Source organism: Kogia breviceps, chromosome 14 (genome assembly GCF_026419965.1).
Source record: "Kogia breviceps isolate mKogBre1 chromosome 14, mKogBre1 haplotype 1, whole genome shotgun sequence".
Classification (NCBI taxonomy): Eukaryota; Metazoa; Chordata; class Mammalia; order Artiodactyla; family Physeteridae; genus Kogia; species Kogia breviceps.
The window spans coordinates 27,598,867-27,619,584 of NC_081323.1; the positions used below are offsets into that span (position 1 = coordinate 27,598,867).

Consider the following 20,718-nt stretch of genomic DNA (forward strand, 5'->3'; position numbering starts at 1 on the left):
CTCCTCCTGATAAACATCCTCAGGCCTCACAGCCCTGGAAGGATTTCTTTCCTTCACCCTCGCTCTTCATGAATGGATTAACTGGGTACAGAATTCCGTGCGGACAGTTATTTTCTCTCACCACTTTGAAGATATTATTTTATCTGTCTTCTGGCTTTTTTGGTTGGCAGCCGTGGCACGGTGTGTGCTTACTATGGAAAAACATGTTGTTGAGCTGTCATTCCTTTGTAATACCTTTTAAGAATACCTCCTCACTTTTCAGATCCATCTTTGGGGTTCTAAGCCTTTACCAATGCCTTTAGATGTGTATTTATTTTTATTATCTTAGGCTCACCGTGCTTTCTCATGTTTTTCACCAGTTCTGGAAAGCCCTTGGCCACTTAGTTCTTCTGAGATTTCCTTGCTCCTGTTTCTTTGTGGTAGAAGTCCTAACTAGACCTTAATCTCTCTGTGCTACCACTCGGACATGTTCCTCTTCGCCAATCGTCTCTTCGGCTGAATCTAACCAGCTCTATAATCAGCCCTTTGAGTTATTCTATTTTTCTTTCAAGTTCGCCTTGTTTTATCCCTGGTGTTATTTTTTCCCATTAATGTTTTCCACTACCTACTTTATACCTCTGATAGTGATTCTGGCAGAACTTTATTAAGTTGCAACCCTCTCTGGGCTGAATTTCAGGCTTGTTTCTAAAGAGCTATTTTATCTTTGCTTCAACGAGGCCTTCAGAGAAGGCAGCAGGTAAGGACACATTTTTAGATGCAGAAGCTCCTGTTAAATATTCCCAGGAGACTCTGCCTCCCCCGCCTCAGGACAAAACAGATAAGCTCCCCTGGCCACTACTCTGTCCCTTCAGTGCAGGTTTTACATGGGAGTGTGAGTGGGGTTCCCACTCCCCCCACCCAGCTCCCACCTGGACATAAAAACCAAAGACCCAGGACCCAGACTTTGGAGGACTAAGGACACCCACACTGCAGGGTCAGCTTACTTCTGGACCCAGACAGTCTCTGCCCTTGGCTTACGGGATTCAGTAATCTCTTTTACTACCTTGTAAACTCAGCTATGCTTTTTAGAGAATGCTTACTAGCTCCATCTAACATTTCTAAATGTTTATAGAGAAGGGAGTTTTCAGGTCATCTCAACTAAAATTTTAAGTGTGACCTCTAATTCTTCTTTTTCTTTTCTTTTTTCTTTTAACCTAAAACTAAGAGAAAATCTGGTAACTAAAAGATATAGTATTCGGAAATAATTTATCTCATGTTTTAAGAGGATGGAAATAACTGACTTCCTACATCAAAGAAACAATGCTATTCATTTTAAAGAGAGACAAAACACTAAAAATAGAAATGTATTCTATTCTAAGCCTTGGCTTATTCATCGGCCATTTCAGATTCAATTTGTTTGCTAAGGAAAAAAAACAAAGCATTGACATGTTTTTGTGTTTCTCCAATAAAACAGTCTTTGGAAAAGTAGGTACTTGAATGGACCTAAATCTTCTGAGCGCTTAAGAGGAGCCTACAGGGCTCACTACACGTGCCCCTGAGGTAGGGATCAGGAACCCTGAGTCCTCAAATAGCCCTCGAGCAGTTCAGATGTGCAGAGTTCTTCCTGCAGTGGACACGAAGCTCCCAGGAAGCAGCGGTCTCCCCACCGTGTCCAATCAAACCTCAGCACATCCACACTCCAAGCGTCTGCTGTGTGAAGGCTCCACTAAATACCAATCAGGCAGGGGCCACTCATTTACACAGTCACATGGTTATGAGAACCACCTTGAAGCAGAAAAGCACAGGCATCCTGGTGGAGGAAGAGAACACACACTATGGGGTCTCACACGCTTTGGGAAAGAGTTACTATCTTCTTGGTTTTTCAGTTTTTCCACTATTGCAAATGGGGTCTCTCTTAAGTTTCATTTTCTGTTTGTTGCTGGTAATACTGACATGTAATAGATTTCCGTAGGGTGGTTTCCCCCGACCCACAGCAACCTTGCCTAATTCTACTAACACTTTCTTCCCAATCTTTCTATCTTCCGCTTCACTTCTCTTGAATTTCTGCACAGGGCAGGACCACCAACACCGTGCTCAAGAGAAGGCGTGTTAGCTGGCATCCTGTTCTTCTTGATCTCAAAGCAAAACTTCTGGGTGGCTTGCTATGCAGTGTGATGTTTGCTGTAGACTTTCCTGTAGGTGTCCCTTCATCAGGTTCTTGGTTCTCTTCTTAGCTTAGTGTTGGTAAGTTATATGTTCCCAGAAATTCACTGATGTTGTTAAAACTTGCAAAATTATCACCATGTTGAGATGAAAAAAGAAGGCTTATAAATACAATGTGTGGTAGAGCCCCCTCCTCTGGTGGTTAATAAACACCTATGACACTGCTTTGCTTTTATTTATTAGCACAAGTTGTTCATGATAACCACTCATCTTTTTAATGTCACCACATCTGTAGTGAAGTCCCATCTTACACTCTTGATATTAGTTGTGCCTTTTTCTTGACCAATTTTGCTTGATATTTGTCAACATTATTCATCTTTTGTAAGAATGAACTTCTCCACTGTATATTTACTTGTTTTCTGTTTCATTAATCCCTTCTCATTGTCACTTCCTTCTGAGTGGTTTATTCTGATTTTGTCACTTCTGGAGACAGACGCTTACGTAGCTCATTAATTTTCATCTTCTTTCTTAATATATGTATTTAAAGTTGTCAATTTCCCTATAAATAATATTTTAGCTACATCCTACAGGTTTTTGTTGTTTTTTATTTTTTCGGTACGCGGGCCCCTCCCGTTGCGGAGCACAGGCTCCGGACGCGCAGGCTCAGCGTCCATGGCTCACGGGCCCAACCGCTCCGCGGCATGTGGGATCTTCCCGGACCGGGGCACGAACCCGTGTCCCCTGCATTGGCAGGCGGACTCTCAACCACTGCGCCACCAGGGAAGCCCCATCCTACAAGTTTTGATGTGTAGCATCTTCATCATTCATTTCAAAACATTTTCTATTTTCCTTTTTTTTCTGATCTACAAATACATGCTAGAGGTGTTTTATTTTAATATACACATACATGGAGATTCTTTATTTATCTTTTTATTCATATTTCTAGTTTAACTGACCTCTGGTCAGACTACCTGCTCTACATAATTTCAATCCTTTCATCTGTTGAGATTGACTTTAAGGCCCTGGATACAGCCAATCTTTGAAAATTCTGAAGTCAAATATGTATTAGCTGGCTACAGTGTTTTGTTTTATTTATATAGAGTCATAGATCACATTACTAATTTTTTTTTTTTTTTGGCGGTACGCAGGCCTCTCACTGTTGTGGCCTCTCCCGTTGCGGAGCACAGGCTCTGGACGCACAGGCTCAGTGGCCATGGCTCACGGGCCTAGCCGCTCCGTGGCATGTGGCATCCTTCCAGACCGGGGCACAAACCCGTGTCCCCTGTATCGGCAGGCGGGTTCTCAACCACTGCGCCACCAGGGAAGCCCCACTTTCCTAATTTTTTCAAAGTTCTAATCCTTAGTGATTTTTGTCTGCTTAGCTGTCAATTACTGAGAGGATATGCTAAAATTCTCTACTATGCTATAGTTTTGCCCATTTCCTGTAGTTCTGGCAATTTTTGTTTTATATATTCTTTCATTTTCACCCTGTCCCTTGTAAATAAGAGTTGGATTTTTAAAATCCAGTAAGATATCTTTATGTTTTAACTGGAGTATTTTGTCAATTTACAATTTTAAAAAGTTTTTTAAAAAATTTATTTGGTTGCACTGGGTCTTAGTTGCGGCAGGTGGGATCCTTAGTTGCGGCCTGCGAACTCTTAGTTGCAGCATGCATGTGGGATCTAGTTCACTGACCAGGGATTGAACCCGGGCCCCCTGCATTGGGAGCACGTACTCTTAACCACTGCGCCATGACGGAAGTCCCCAATTTACATTTTAAATGCTGATATAGTTGAGTTTAACTCTATAATCTTATTTTGTGTTATTTCCCCACCTGTCCTGGAGTTCTTTTTGTCTCCTTTTTTATCTCTTTTTGGATTGTTTTTAAATCACTCCATTTTTTTCCCCTCTACTATTGCAGAATACAGTTTCTATTCTTCAGTGACTACCTTTAAAACACTATGTGAGGTTCACAAAGTTCAAAGTTAAACAAAACTTTACTCCCGGGCTTCCCTGGTGGCGCAGTGGTTGAGAGTCTGCCTGCCGATGCAGGGGACACGGGTTCGTGCCCCGGTCTGGGAAGATCCCACATGCCGTGGAGCGGCTGGGCCCGTGAGCCATGGCAGCTGAGCCTGTGCGTCCGGAGCCTGTGCTCCGCAACGGGAGAGGCCACAACAGTGAGAGGCCTGCGTACCACAAAAAAAAAACCTTTACTCCCTCCAATAACTCTAACACCCCTCTAACTTAGGTGTTATTAACCATATCCTTTTTCCAGTGCCCCCCCAAACATTATTATTATTCTTTCACATTTGTTTAGAGTTGCCCAAATGTTCCCACCTTCTTCATTCTTCTTTCCGTTTGGCACTATTTTCCTTCCAAAAACATCCTGGAGAGTTTCCTTTAGCCAAGATGTCACTAATTAATGGTCTTGGTTTTTGCCTTAAAAGTTACCTTCGTTTCACCCTCACTCTGGAATTTTTTCCTTTGGTTGCTGTATCACTACACTTTCTACATGTGGGTGTTTTTCCCTTGTTTGGATGGGTGTCTCCTCCATTCTGTACAATTCTCAGTCATTATTTCGTCCAACATGGGCTCTGGCACACCACCTCTTCTCCCTGATTCTCAGTTGGTCTTACAAGGTACTGTGCTATTTGGTTCTAAAGTGAAATCTGTACATTCTGCTCTATCTTCCAATTCAATCACACACTTCAATCTGTTGGGTTTTTAACTATAGTGGTTGAGCTGCCCATGGCTACAAACTGCACCTGATTCCTTTATCAAATTTGTTAGGTCACTTAACAGTTTCCTTTCTTTGTAGGTATTTTCCACCTTGTCTGTTACTTTAAGCACAGTAAGAAGGGCTTTTAAACACTGTGTCAACCACTCACTGTCTCTGTTTTCTCAGACGTTCCTGCCAGTCCTCATTCACTGAACGCCTGGCATTCTGTGTTTGGTTATTCTCAACCAGGGATGCTCGTCTGCCTTGAAAATTACACGTGGGGATTCCCTGAGCCGAGGATAAAGGCGCAGTCCTTCAAAGACCTGCTTGCTTGTGGACTGGCCGTGGAGCACTCTCTACAAAGAATCAGAATTGGGTTGAAAATGTCCTACCACTGAGGTCACAGGACCTGCATGAAGGACAACATCTCAGGAGGGGACGGGCTTACTTCTGACTCACCTTCACCCTGGAGGTGCAGGAGTCCTCGGTGGGCACAGCTTCCATCATCCTGCCCACCTTGGTCTCTTCCCCCTGCGCCCAGAGCTGCCATCAGAACTCACAGTTTGCCCAGTTCACCGAATGCCCTCAGGACTGTGCTCACCATCCAGGGTTATTCTTTGCACTGAGACTCTGGTCTCCTCACTACCTTCCTCAGGATCTTCCAAGCCATTCAGTGCTTTCCACAGGTGTTGTTTTCATCTGTTCTGTAGCACTTGCCCCACCCGAGTGAGAAGACTGGTCCAGCCCACCAGTCCACCCTGTCACGGGAACACAGCCCGCCCTTACTTCTTCAAGCTACTGACATTTGGCACTGCTGCCACTCATGGCCAAACCAAACCCCAGCCAGGCAAGCTCTTAAAAGGAAAGAGGTCATCCCTGCGATGTGACCGAAGGGCTGCTGTGTAGGTGACTCCCAGATCCAAGCCTGGATGCACATCTGTCCCAGGAGGAGGGGAGCCTGCCTGGTGCCCTTGCCTCCCGGCCCTGGGCTCTGCACAGGGTCCTGGCAGGTGGGCAGAGGCTCAGGCAGAATGACCTCTGGTACCCAATGGCCGGCTCCTTTGTTTTGAAGAAATCCACTTAACACTCAACAGTCACTACATCTACCTTGTTGGAACCGGGGTGAGGTGGGGGGTCTGATGAAGAATCTCCCCGCAGATCAAAGCTCTGCGAGCCCTCCCTCATGTACTGCGAGGGGCTGCCTTTCTGCTTGGACAGCATCTGCTCACCGGCAGTAAAACCTGACCCTTTTCCGCAAGCCCTATGCAAAGGCTCATCTTTGATGAACCATCTCCAGGACATGGGGAGGGCAGCACGAGGGGGTGCTTCTTATCAGTAGCAGCGGTAACTCAACTTCACCCTGGTTGTTTGTTGAAGTCATGTTCCGAGCTCCTATGCTGCTGATGGGAGTACAAATGAGGACCAGCACTCTGGGGAGACCGCACTGCTGTTCACAGCTGAGCATATGCCTGCCGCGGCTGCAGCCCCACGCCTGGGAACAACCCAGTGGAAAAGTGGACATGCGGTCGCCAAAGTCAGGGGCAAGACTGTATTTTACAGTATCATGTAATTTAGAGTACATCAAAACAGAAGCCCCAAAGTGGAAACTATCCAAGTGCCCCTGAACAGTGATGTGCATAGTATATACAATAGGGGGATGAACTACAATAGCCCAAGACCACGGATAGACCTCATGCTCACACGCAACGTCGAGTGGGAGGCCACGATGAGCACAGGCCGTGTGTCCACTTGCCCCGAGTTCACGCGCAGGCGGGAGGGACCTGTGAGCTACAGGTCAGGGGTGTGGTTACCCCTGGGCACGGGCAGCAACCCGAGGGGCACGAAATGAGCTGCTGGGGGACAATGTTTGTTGGCCAGCTGGTCACATGGGGCACTGCTCCATGAGCTGTAGACGGGACAGTGCATTTTTCTATATTTGTTCTATTTTAGTAAAGAGTTAAAATATGTATATACACACATGCCAACTTTGGTAGGAAAATGAATCCACACAGCTCTCAAAGGAGGAGCATCTCTGATGCCAGGCGGCTCTGTCACGGCACATACACTCCTACCACCCCCAGGCCCCTCACAAGCGCTCACCACGCAGCTCCCAAGAGAGGGGAAGTGGGGACCAAGGTCACGGTGGGTACCGCCTCCCGCCTCCAAGCCCCACTGACCTCGCTGTCCCCGCAGCTTCCGAAACCAGACTGTTCAGAACAAACCTCAGGGCTTCCCTCTGAGGTTGGAGGCGACAACACAGGCTGCAGTGGCCGGCTCGGCCGTGGCTAAAGCCTCGTCCACGCCCCTAACGACATGTCACTAACGAGGCCACTGTTGACAGTGTCATCGCCGCTCACTCTTGCGCACTGACTCCTTCCCTGAGTCACTGCAGTTACTACGAAATTCCCCAACTACGATGATCTAGAACTCACCAAGAAATGAAAACGTGTTCAACAGAAATAAAGCTGCATCTAATTCCTATGCAGGATGAGCCTTAATTAAGAAGGAAATAGTTTTTGCTACAGCTGAGTTGTACATTTTAACCACTGAATGAAAAGTTCCAACAGAACATACTGTCTGGGCTTAGGGCCAGAACCCAGTCTCTCACGGCTCTGCGTGAAATGCGTAGGCCAGATCCTCCCGTCAGGAGGGGCCAGGAATCTGTGATCTACTTTTCCGTTTCTTTGCCTAAAAGCAAAGGCAGGCAGAGAGGAGGCAACGAGGAGTGTGGGCTCGGCCTGGAAGGGGCTGTGACCAGCCAGCCCGCCTGGCTCCAGTATTCCACACCTGCCCAGCGTCCTCGCCCGGTCCTCGAGGAAATGCCATCTGGGAGGCGGGAGGTTCATCTCATCCAGCCCTCTTAGTCCAACAAAGTCAGACTAAAAGAAGGGAGAATGGAATGCCAACTACCAGAAAAGAATTTCCCCTCCTACCATGAAGGAACACTCTTGCTCACGAAACACAAAACCCACCTCTTTTCAGAGGCAGTGCACTGTTCAAACCAAAAATAACGTTTTGTTTCCTGGTGAGGGCGTCGTCACCAATACGCTCGGCTGCTCTGCAAACCCATCTAGCTCATCAGCTCCGCCGGGAAATAAAGGATGCTCGCTGCGAATTCTCCTCCTGGAACCAGCACAGGCACCTGGGCAGGGCCCAGTCTGGTGAGGCCTCCGCGTGGGTGACGGACAGTGGAGAACAGGCAGCGCTGAGACCAATCTCACCAGCCTGCGGGTGCAGGGCACCTGGGAGAGAGCGAACGCCCAAGCCTTCTGCCAAGGATCACTTCAGAGTCTTGGCTTCTGCTGGCAGAGCAGGATGGGCCACGTGTGGCAGCACTGCCATGAGTGTAACGGTCAGTCTCCCAACTGGAGCCAGGCTGGGGGGAATCCAAAAGTCACTTGGCTTTAGAATATGTTTTTTGTGTTTATATTTGATACTCTAGGAATCCAGGCTACTTGAGGCTAAATGATAATGTACTCACAGAACACAAGCACTAGAAAATCACCTGTTAGCTCGGCAAGGATGGGCACCTACTGTATGCCACTGTCCAGACACTAGGGACACCTCGGGGAAACAGGGCAGCCACATCCCTGCACTGGGAGAGCTTATACTCCAGTGTCAGAAATGATAAAGTCAGTCACATATGTGACATATCGGGTGGTAATAATGAAAACAAAGCCACGCAGAGAAGTGGGACAGGGGTCACCAGGCCTGTCACTTTAAATAGGGTAGTCAGGGAGGTCACAATGCACAGACCTGAGTATGGTGGGGGAGCAAGCCACGTGGCCGTCTGGGAAAAAGCTCCCCAGGGAGAGCAAGAGCATCTGCAAAGGCCCTGCGGCAGAAGGGCCTGCCCGGGAAACAGAGGGAGGCCAGTGTGACCAGAGCAGGGGGTGGGGGTGGCAGCAGTGAAGCCAGAGGGAAAAGCGGGACCTTGGAGGCCACTGGACAGACTCCGGCCAAGGAGGGTCCTGAACACAGGGTGACACCATCTGCTCTGGGAACAGACCAGAAGGCAGGGGGTGAGGGCAAAAGCAGGCAGACAACTTCAGACCTAGTGAAATAACCTGGGGGATGAGGGGTCTGCACCAGACTGGCACCAGGGGATGCGGTGAGAGTGGACAGAGCTGATAGGTTTGCCATCGTAAAGGATACAAGTGTGAGAAGGCATGGAGTGAAGGATAAACCACGATGTGTGGCCTGAAAGATGGAGCCAACTGGCCTGGTTTCATATTACACGAGGAGGAAACTGAAGCCAAGGGAGAAGAACAGTCACATCCAAGGTCACACCACTTACTCTGGGGACTAGAACCCAGACCAGTGCTCCCCCCACTGCCCCAAGCTGCAGCCAGTGGGGGACGCTGGTGACTACTCAGGTCACATGCGGATGCCCTCCAACTCCTCTTTGCTCTCAGACGCTGGGGTAGACAGTGTCCCTCGGGGACCGCCGGCACCCAAGCACGTACTGTGGGTGAGGCTGGGAGGAGAGCACAGCCCCTGACCAGGGAAGACAACCACAGTCCATTGCTGCCACCCGAGAAAGCAGAACCGGTGTGCCCAGAAATTCCCACTTTCCCCAAGAGAACCCCCAAATCTAGATTTTAACAACAACAACTTCTCCAATTTTAAAAGGTGGCTTAGTTGTTTAGCAACCCGGGCCTGAACAAACCTCACATGCCAGCCAAGTTCCACGCACGCAGGGCTCCAGCTGGGAACCAGTCTCAAGACAGCCTGAAGCACACCTGGTTCACTCACACCTCAACCAGGGTCAGGGCACAGAATTAAAGCTTTGGGTCTAAGATGGTCTTCTCTTCCAACTTTGGAGCCAGCAGATGATATTCACTATCACTATAAATAGCTGATCACTTCCGGCACAACCTTAGGGGCCTCCTGTCTGACCAACAAGAAAGTAGCTGTCTATCACTCTGGGTTCTTTCTTAACTGGTTTGACGTTACTCTACACAATGTACTAAGATGAGGCCACTAGTACAGCGAAGAATTCAGAAATTCTCCCCCAATACTATCCAGTGATCCTTTCAAAGTTCTATGGAATATAACAAAGCCCTGCAAATAGCCAGGAAACAACTGCTGCCAGCCAAACAGGAAAACGCCTGTACCCTGGACCGTGTTAAGGTTAGGAGACCGGCAGCTGTTCCAGCCTTGCCAAAATAATCAAACGTAGAAATTACAGAACTTTCTTTATAAATTAAAGTTACCCTGTGTTGCTAGGCAGGTGGGAGATGCATGTCACTTACGGCTCTTAAAGGAAACACGCTACATGTGTCTGGCCTTCAGTCGTGGGAGTCGGCCTACCTGTTTCAGGAGACTCATCAGAACTTGTGTGACTAAGAAAACAGCCTCCTAGGAAGTCCCCAGGTTAATTTTCCATAATGCTAAGTGGCCCTCTTGCCCAGGCTCTCTCACTTAGAATTAAATATTTACTTTCCCTACAAGCCATATGTTTTCTGCCCAATACCTATTTTCCATGTCTGTTACATTTGACCACTTTGATGCCCTTGGTGTTAGGTAAGAAGCTCTCCAGGGCAGGAGCACTGTCTGTGCTGCGCCCCTGCTCCCCTGCCTTCTTTCTCTTAACATGCAGTTTATAATACACACCAAGAATCAGGAACAACTGCTTTCTAAAGGTGACATCTTATTAGGTGGAAGCGCATGAACTGCCACTAGTTTAATTTTATTTAACTTTAATTAAGTTGAAATACCTCTGTGTGGCTACTGTACTGGACAACACAGTTCTAGATGGAGTGTCTTCAGACTCAAATGAGGTTCGTTTGTGGTGTCTGAAGGCCTGGCACACAGGAGACGCTTGACAAAGACATGAAATGAAAGCACTGTCTTGGTACTGCCACACTCCACACTGACTCCTCGCCTTCGTTTCCATCTTCCAATTCCAGGTGCTCCCTGGGGTACTTACTATCCCAATGAGTGTGGAATTATACGGCCTGTAGGTGTTGGTGAACATTCAGAAGGCTGTGCCCACATCGCCCAGCAGCTGGGCAACAGGAACTGACCTGCTGGGCCTCTACGTTCTCATCCACAGGATGGGAACAACCACATCTACACTATGGAAACGGGCTGCTGTGAGGCCGAGATGTACACCAAAGCTGTGAATCTGACTCTAAACAGTAAACCTTAAAAATCAAGTTGGGCTGAGTTTCAGTTGTCCAATGAGATAGCTGGAGAAAATTTAATAGGTGTGCCGGTCTACCTCATTTCATCCGCAATTATTGTGTTAGGGGCCAAGGCTTAACCATCGCTGGGCCAGGACGTACAGATGGACAGCGCTGCCTCCACTGCCATCATTCTCACTGACCATATTTTTTCTCCCAAAACACGATTTTAGCACAGAAAACTCTGGATTCTCGAAAGAATTGTTGACTCCCTGCCTATATGTCACTCATCTCCTCGTTAAAACTCCTTGGGATAAAAGAACAAGTAAGAAAAGTCTGGGGTCCTGACATTTTTAAAAGGCATCCCTGCTACATAATAAACCAGTATGCCAATCAAATTGTTTGCATTCAGCCACTTACATGGAATTTGGTACTGTATCATGACTACAGTCTACTGACTTAGGGGTCGTTTCAGCAAAGAGCATAATTGCTCAAATGTGACTCAGTGGCTTGGGATTTATTTAAAATTCTCCCATCACCAAAAACTATTCATGCACCAAGGTACCAAACTAACTTCTTAATCTCTGTAGAGATGTTCAGAGGCCGACTCCTAACTGTGAAAGTGAAGAGTTCTGATCCAGCACAGTGCCTGCAGCTCGACTCCCTGCCGGCTGTTTCCAGTCCCCGAGACACCTTTCTCTCCCTATCTGGCCACCCACCCCGCCACCCTGCAACTCAATGTGTCCAGAAGCCCTGAAAGTGCAAGCCCTGCTCCGCCTCCTGCCTCCAGCTTTCCTCCTTCGCTTCATCAGAGAGGGAAGTGGCATCTCCAGGCCCTCAGAACTGGAAGCTTCTTTCTGTAAGGGAAACAAGTTGGCAGCCCACAGTGGGCCTAACCTTTGGAGAGTTCATAAAAGTAACAGAGACGTCACCACAGCGTGCTGCGGGATCACCGAGCCTTCTCTGGGGTTGGATCAGGGGGAAGTCAAGACAGCCAAGCACAGAGGAAAGCATAGGGGGAGGCAGAGTGCTTCCCAGCCCCGCGGGAACAGCCAAAGCTCTGAAGAGACCTCCTTCCCCAAAGTCCAGAAAACGCCACGCAAATGCCCCCGCTCTGAAGGTTCCAGCACACCAGGCAAACAGTGACCCGCGAGGCTCCCAAGAGCCTGCAAAGTTTCATTTTCTAGATGCTTCCTAGACTCTGCTGACCTCCGACCTCCAGGAGTTACTGCCAAACTTCCTTCTGCTTGCACAAGGTCCCAGGGTTTCCCAGCACTTACCTGGGAGGCTGCCCGACCCTACAATGAGTGGGTGGTTCTATCTCCAGGCTACAGATAAGGAAACCCGGGTTCAGAGAGGTTAAACATCCTGAGCAGAGGGTCTGCAGCGTGGCAGGGGTGGGAACCAGATGACAGGACGTGGCAAGGCTGCGTCCGCAGCGGGCGGGCCAGAGCCAAACCCAGACCCCACCTCCCTCCCGGCCCGAACACCACAGAAACTCATGCAAAAACAATAACAGTCAACACCTGTGGACTACTCCCTACACGTGCTGGGTCTTCACGGTTCTCTCTCCGGCAGCCCGGCTGTTCCGACGTGGAAGCGGACCCCGGAGTGAAACAGCCTGGCCGATTCCCCACAGTGCCGGCTTTCGGAAACCCACCCCTTAGCCATGACACCACCCGAGCTACCGTTTGTGATCTGCAATGTGGGGAGAGTTCCCCGAGGCTTCCCAGATGCTGCCCGGGTAGCGCGGACCCCAGCCCGCCCTCCCCTGTCCGCCGCCAGGCCGGGAGCCCGGGACCCGGGGCGGGAGCCAGGCAGGGTGCCAGCACGCTTGACGGCCGGGCCGGAGGTGCCACTTCCGCCGGGCCTGGCACCGCCGGCCCATTCATCGTCCCCCAGTCGGGCACCCTCGCACTGGGTCCGCGCGGCCGGGCAAACAGCGCCCCCGGCCCCGCCGCCAGGGGGAGCAGGGAGCAGCCTCCCGCACTCCGGGAAGTTGCCACCGCGGCCGCCGGGCGTCCGGACCCGGACGGTCCGGGTCCCCGCACGGCGGCCCCCGCGGCGCCGAGCCCGGCCCGCCCCGTCGGCGCCGCCCGGCTCCGCAGCGCCCCCGGCCGCAGCCCGAGCCGGGCGCGCTCGGCCAAGGCCCCCATTCAATCCCGCCCCCTCCCCCGCTGGCCCCCGCCGCCTTCCGCCCGCCTCCACCCCCCCAGCCCGGACTCCAGCCCGACAACGTCATCCAGCCGCTTCCCGAAGCTTAACCCCTTCCTCCGCCAGCTGTGCACCGCCCCGCCCCGCCGCCAACTTTCTTCGCCCAACTTAGGAGCGCGCCGGTCGGCCCGACGGCCCGGCTGGGAAGGGCGGAGAGATGGGGGGGCGGCCACGTCGCGCCGCGGGGCCGCCGCAGGTCCCGCAGATGGCGAGGGCGTGGGGTCCACATCTCAGGCACGCTCGGCCAACGCCCCTGCACCGGGTTCGGCCCCGCACACGCCCCCGGGGCCCGCCCGGACTCCCAGGGTCCCCGGCCGCAGCGACGGCCGGGGGCGCCGCCGGGGGAGGGGCCACCAGGGAGACGTGTCATTCCCGGCGCGGCCCGTCCGGCCCGGCCCCGGCGCCCCGACGGCCCGGCCCGCGCGGCGCCGCCGTCGCTGCAGGGCCCGACCAAGTTTCTTACCTGCAGCCGGAGACGCGGGAGGGAGAGCGAGAGGGCAGGAGCCGCCGCCGCCGCCGCCGCCGCGGAACCGGGAAAGAGGAGCCGGCCGAGCCTCCGCCGAGAAGCCGCCCCCGAGCAACTGCAGGCGCCGCAACCCCGACGCCACTCGCCCCGTCCGCCGTCCGCTCCGGCCGCTCGCTGGCTGCGTGCGCGCGTGTGGAGTCGTGGCACTTTCTGCCTCGGAGCTGGCAAACGGCCCCCTCCGCCGGGATCGCCGCCTCCTGCCTTCCCCACCCGGGCCAGCCATTCATCGAGCCGCCTCTCCCCATTGGCCCGTGCCCCGCCACTCCGCTGGCCGCTGACCAGTCAGAGCGCGGGCGGCCGAGCCGCGGCGGCGGCCATTGGGCGGAGAGGCGGGTCTCCGCTTCGGCCAATGGGAGAGGGGAGGAGCTGCGGGGAGCCTCGGGGGCGGGGCCGGGGAGGGGCGGAGCCGCGCGGCGCGGCCCTCGGCCCTGCGCGGGGGCGGGGCGGGGCCGGAACGCGCGGCCGAACGAGGGAGGGGGCGCCGGCCGGCCCCGCCCACCCCGGGCCCGCGACCCTGCTTGCCGGCGCTGATTCCGGGAAGGCTGTGGCCTGGCGGGCCGCGAAGGTTCGAATCCCAGCGGCGCCGCGCCTGCGCCCCTGGCCCCTCCGGGCTGAGATGGCGGTGGGTGTCACCCTGAGCAGGGTTGCGCAACATGCGAACAGTAGGGAGAAATGCTTCGTTTAAAACCAACTGACTTCCCCTGCAGCAGCGCCCCCTCCGGGTCCTAGATGTGAGGACAAGTTATGCTGGGGGTCAGTCCAGAGAGGGCATGTCACTATCTTCAAAGAGATTGCAATCAGCACCAGAAAGAATTTTCTTGAGTAAACTGGGGCGGAAAGGCCAGACGGTGCAGGAGGAATGGAGGGTGGATGTCATTTGCACCCATTTTTAGGGAAGTTACAACTGAGGCACAGTCCAAACCTCAACTGGCAGCAGGACAATGACTGCAGTTGACCTTCCAGCGTTTTACTCTGCAATGGGGAGGGTCCGACCCACATAAACTCACCCACTTTCCAGAAAACTGAGCAAACAGTGCTTCATGACAGGACTTCCTTCCCAACCCCTGCTCCACCACCCCCATATAACCCAGCACTCTCTTCATAACCAAATAAGTCTTTCAATTAAGATAATTTTAGGCCTGGTTTTTAACCATTATATCAGTGTCTCTTAAAGGTAACTCTTTGAACTTGAGTCACAGCCAGTTTCTTTGAAATTAAGGTTTCTGGGAGGCCAAAAGGGCTGCTGCAGGCTGATCTGCCCTGTACCACTTCCCCCACCCCTGTGGCTGCAGAATCCTGTTCCTAATAGCTGTTTCTTGGACAGTCTTGCATACCCCCTCCCTCTTTGTCACTGGTACCGTACGAGTTGTTAGATGTGGAAATACAAGCCATCGTGAGGGACTAAAAAGGGGCTGGGTTGAAACTAAACTGTTCATTCATATTTTTAATCTCAGCAGTTCCCTAGCATATTAATGATTAATCCGTGGGAATTAACCTGGATTAGCTTTCCACACTCAGTCTTTTTCCAGTGGTGAGCCCCGGCTTGACGTAAAAGTCAAGAATCCCAGCTTCTGGCTGGCATATGCTACCAACTAGTTCTAATTGGCCGTGGGTAAACCGGTTAGCCTCTCTGAACATGGATGTACTCTTTTAGGACAATCGCTCCCCTCTCTGGGTTTTGGAGAGTCATTCTTCCATCCACCCATCCATCCCATCCATCCATCCACCCATCCATCCACCCATCCATCCCATCCATCCACCCATCCATCCCATCCATCCCATCCATCCATCCATCCCATCCATCCACCCATCCATTCACCCATCCATCCCATCCATCCACCCATCCATCCCATCCATCCACCCATCCATTCACCCATCCATTCACCCATCCATCCCATCCATCCACCCATCCATTCATTCATTGGTGTCTGTCGAGTGCCTGGAAATCACTACAGGCTGGACAAGCAGCCTAGAGTGATACTCAGACCCAATAAAGACCCAACTGCCCTCAGAGGCCTTGCTGTGGGCACAGACCTCCTTCATCTTATTCACACTGGTTTTCCCAGAAGCAGATCCTGACCAGGAGGGTTTGGGTGCAAGTGACTCATTTGAGGGATGATCACAGGAAACACTGGTAAGAAAGTGGGATGGGAAGAGGCTGGTGAAGAGCACAATGTCAAGCAAGTGGCCTCTGCGGGCAGCCAAGGCTCAGCATCGCTGGGCACTAGGGAGCCATGTGGAGCCCACCCCAGAGGTGTCCCACCTGTGGTGCCAGACTCCCAGTCCTCGTGATGGAGGGCTTCCTCTGGGGGGCTTTAACTCACCCCAATGCTCTGCCAGCCAGAGAAAGCCTTCCAGCAGAGAGAAGCAGCTGTTTGCAGCAAGAAACCCTTGGCAGAAGGCTGAGTGCCTGGGGCGTCTGGGGGCCACGATAGCATCTTCTACCGACCCCACACCTGCACAGGGTAGGGGCTCCGTCAATGCACATTCTATAAATGTTGTTAAACGAATCATAGGATTACAAAGTCCCTACGAGTGAAGGGTGTTTACAAAAAAGGGTCTCTCTGTCTGCTCCCTCCCATGATTGACGTTTCGTGTGGCCTCAACACAACATAGGGATCAGTATGGACGAGTGGCCTGGCCTGAGCCTTTGCCTTTGCTCAGTCTCTGCCCCTTGTCCAGCCTCCATGAGGAGGTCAGCCCCTGCCTCACCCCACCCCCACCTCCTAGCCGGCCTGACTCACAGCCACTGCTGTGCCTGCAGACTGCCCCCCTCCGCCCTGCTCTGCCTTCTGAGCATGTCTCAGCCTTGGTCTCTCGTGTCTGGGAAAAATGGGAACCACCCCCAGGACTAGATGGACAGGGGGTGCCTGTGGGGGAGCAAGGGGCTTCCCCCAGGCTCAGAGCCTCTGGCCCTGTCACAGGCCTGTAACCATCAGCCCACCCAGTACAGCCTCCAGGTCCTATCTGCTCAGTGCCAGACACAGGCTGGAGCCTGGGAATCAGGTCCCTGCCGCCCCGTGGATGACAGGCCAGTGAGGGCTGTCACATGAAAACAGGCCAGAGAGGCCGAGGCGAGCTCAGACTGCGGAGAGCAGAGGGGTGAGAGCAGAAGCTTGAAAGAGAGGGGGGATTAGCCAGGCCAGAAGGTGAGAGACAGGGCGGGTGTGGAGGCCTGGGATCTAGTTAGCATGGTGCACGAGTGGCCTGCCGATTTGTGGTGTTTTGCCAAAGCTTGAAAGGTGAAGGAGAGGGTAAGAAGAGCTGAGTTTCAAAAGGTGAGCTTCACGGGCACGAGGGAACCATTTAGAAGTGATGTAAACACTCCACACCTTGGTGATAGTGACAGTTACACGATCAAATTATGCGTTCTTGAAAAGGGCGAATTTGGTTTGTAAGCAAATTATTCTTCAATCAACCTGACTCAAGAAAAAAAAAAGGATATGTCCTTTTCGGGTTTTAGTTGTATATTAAAAACAAATAAAGCATTCTTATTGGGAAAAACTAAACATACAAGAATAATTACCTAGAACAGCCCATTAACTCGTGACAGGGCTTTGCTTTCTATTACTAACTTGCAAATATTATTTTTAAAGAGTAGGCAGAGAGAGAAGATACCTTACAGTGTGAAAAGAGGTTTTACTGGGCTTCCCTGGTGGTGCAGTGGTTGAGAATCTGCCTGCCGATGCAGGGGACACGGGTTTGTGCCCCAGTCCGGGAAGATCGCACATGTCACGGAGCGGCTGGGCCTGTGAACCATGGCCGCTGAGCCGGTGCTCCGCAACGGGAGAGGCCACAACAGTGAGAGGCCCGCGTACTGCAAAAAAACCCAACAACAACAGGTTTTACTTTATCAACAACTAAAAAAGGATGATAAATGACAAACAGAAGAAAAATATCATGTGTAAAAAAAGATGTAACATTTTTAGGTCTTATCACGTGCCAGGCACTATTGGAGATGCCTTACAAATAAGTAAAATTATTTAACCCTCAGAACAACCCAGTAAAGGAGGCACAGTTATTATCTCCACTTTAGAGGTAAGGAAATGGAGGCACAGAGAGGTTGAGTACCCTGCCCTTTGTCACAGGGCTGGTCAGAGGAGGGGGGTGGGCGCCAGGGTCCATGAGCATAACCACTGCATTCAGTGCCAGATCCCAGAAGGTGTGCTGTACCTGTGTGGGTGGCAGTGATGGTTCAGGGAAGGGTTTGTGGTCAGTGACAGCCAAGATCGCTCCCGTGGCCCCCTATTTCTGCTGACTATGATGCTCAGCTAGGTTGGGGACCCACTGGGTTGGAGGCCATTGCAATAGTTCTGGTGGTGAGGGCTTGAACAGGGCAGTGGCAGCCTTGGGAGGTGTAAGGGTCCTTCATGAGGGTGTTTAGGAGGTGAAGTAGGTGAAGCTTCGTGAACACGGGAGTGAGGGACAGGATTGAGCCACCTGTGAGCCCCTATTCTTGGCCCGAATGACAGAGAGCATGGTGGTGTCACTGCAAGGGCAGGGCATGCAGGAGAATGAATAGGTGGAGGAGAGGAAGTGGGGAGAATGTTGCCTGTTGTCTTGACACGTAGAATTTGAGGAGTCTTGGGGAAGTCCAGGGGGAGATAGTGTTTCATTGGGTCTGAAGCTCAGGGGTGGAGGCCAGTGTGGCTATTACAGTTGGAAACCTGAGCATGAAAGGAGGTTCAGACCTTAAGGACAGAGATGATCACACCCAGCATGTGAAGCTGGGAGCTGCATGTGGATGGGGACAGGAGAAACCAGAGCTTGAGTCCTGCACAGAGAAAGGAAAACCCAAGAAAGAGTCTGTATCAATCTGCTTTTGCTGCATAATAAATCACTCCAAAACTCAGTGGCTTATCACAATTCTGGTTTCCTACTAGAGCTCACACATCTATGGCAGCTGAGGCTTGGCTGATCTTGGCTGGCTCACGCATAAGTCATGCATGGGTGGGCTGGGGGTTCACTTCTAGTCTGGGCTTGACTGGAGCATCTCGATGCTGCTCCACAAGGCTCATTCCTTTCTTTGGGAATCAGAAACTAGAGAGGGCATTCACTTCTCATGGCGATGGTTGAAGCAAAAGAAAACAAGCAGAAATACACATGGAAGGGACAGAGTTTCAAGAAGTAAAGAATGATTAAATGCAGACTGGAAATTCAGCAAGATGAAGACTGAAATGTGTGTTAAACGTGGCAACTCAGGAATCAAAAGGGACCTTCAGGACAGTTTTAGAGGAAGGGTTGGGTGAAAAGTTGGCCACCGAGTTGTGGAGGGCTGAGAAGTGAATGGAGCCGGGGTGGGGGGCAGGTAGAAGCAACGTGCATCCATTCATCCAACAGATGAATCCGACTCAGGACCTATCACATGTCAGTCACTGTTCTAGGAGGTGAGGAGACAGCCTTGAACAAGGCAGAGGGTTCCTTTCATGGAGTTCACATTCTAGTGGGGAAAAGACGGTAGCCAAGTCAACCAATAAATAAGCAAGGTGAGTCAAAATGGTGCCAAAGGCTACAAGGAGCGAGAAGAGGCTCCTGTGAAGGAGAGAGGTGGGCTTCAGGAATGGGGGGTGCAGAGGATGTAAGAATCCAGTCAGGGGCTTCCCTGGAGGCGCAGTGGTTGAGAATCTGCCTGCTAATGCAGGGGACATGGGTTCTAGCCCTGGTCTGGCAAGATCCCACATGCCACGGAGCAACTGGGCCCGTGAGCCACAACTACTGAGCCTGCACATCTGGAGCCTGTGCTCCGCAACAAGAGAGGCCGTGATAGTGAGAGGCCCGAGTACCTCGATGAAGAGTGGCCCCCGCTTGCCACAACTAGAGAAAGCCCTCGCTCAGAAATGAAGAACCAACACAGCCAAAAATAAATAAATTAATTAAAACAAAAATCTTTTTAAAAAAAGAGGCCGGTCAGAGAAAACCCCTCTGGGGAGGTGATGGTTGAGCTGACACTTAAAGGATGAGAAGAAGCTGATCTTGTGAAAAGAAGGAGGAATAAGTGAAAAAGCCCTGGGGTGGGGAGGAACTTAGCAGCTGGTTCAGGGAACAGAAGGAGGGCTGTGTGACTGGAGCTCAAGGAGGAAGGAAGAGAAGGCAAAGGCCGTGAGGCAGGAAGGTGCAGACAGGAGAGGGGCCTTAGGATGTATTGGAAGCCAGGGGAGCGGGAGCCTTAAGTGGGAGAGTAGTGCCGTCTGATCTGCATTTTTTTTTAACTTATAAATTTATTTAATTTATTTTTTTATACAGCAGGTTCTTATTAGTCATCAGTTTTATACACATCAGTGTATACATGTCAATCCCAAAAGTTCACCTTAGCAGTGGTGGGCAGAATCATTAAGATGTGGAATGGAGGATCCCAGGACCAGGTAGGAGGCTTTTGTAAGATTCCAGGCAAAAATATGGTTGATGTGCTGGTAAATATTTAACTATCGGCTACTGAAGGTGGGGGCAGGGAAGCATTCCTAATTTGCCAATTTCTGGGGTGTGAATACTCCCATTGGAGCTGATTTCAAGTAACCAAACACAAGGATGGGAAGAAATTCGCGGTAACATACCAGTATAAACTGTACAGGTAACCTCATGAATAATCTCAAAGGTAGATATAATAGTAAAATGCAGTCAAATAATTAGGAAGTGATGAGGATGAGTATTTATTACTTTTGTTTTTACTATAATCTACGTCATTGTAAGTTTATATCATAAAATGTTTAATAATGGCTGCGTTTAATGAACTGCTTGAAAAATTCCTGAAAATGCACCAATCAGCTGTTATGAGGTGGCTGGTTCCTTCACAGCAATGAATATAACAGTCACCTGGACTACTGGAGTGGAGGGTGAGTGAGTGTGTGTGTGTGTGTGTGTGTGTGTGTGTGTGTGTGTGTGTGTGTGTGAAAGAGACTCAACAGATTTGAAAATGTTAGAAAATGAAATCCTGTTCATGCTCATGTTGACATTTCTGCACACATCTCACACCATGTCTGAGCTGTGGACTC

The 20,718-nt window shown here is 51.1% G+C and overlaps 1 protein-coding gene across 2 annotated transcripts in view; it reads right to left on the reverse strand.

Moving 5' to 3' along the window:
* Positions 1–13,949, reverse strand: part of RRBP1 (ribosome binding protein 1) — a 58,685-nt gene extending 44,736 nt beyond the window's left edge. Inside the window, exon 1 of one of the 2 annotated variants that reach the window (XM_059039123.2) lies at positions 13,667–13,949. The gene's annotated coding sequence lies outside the window, so the exon portion shown is untranslated. The remainder of the gene's footprint in view (positions 1–13,666) is intronic. The other variant, XM_067014186.1, reaches the window with a different exon arrangement.
* Positions 13,950–20,718: the final 6,769 nt, after the last annotated feature.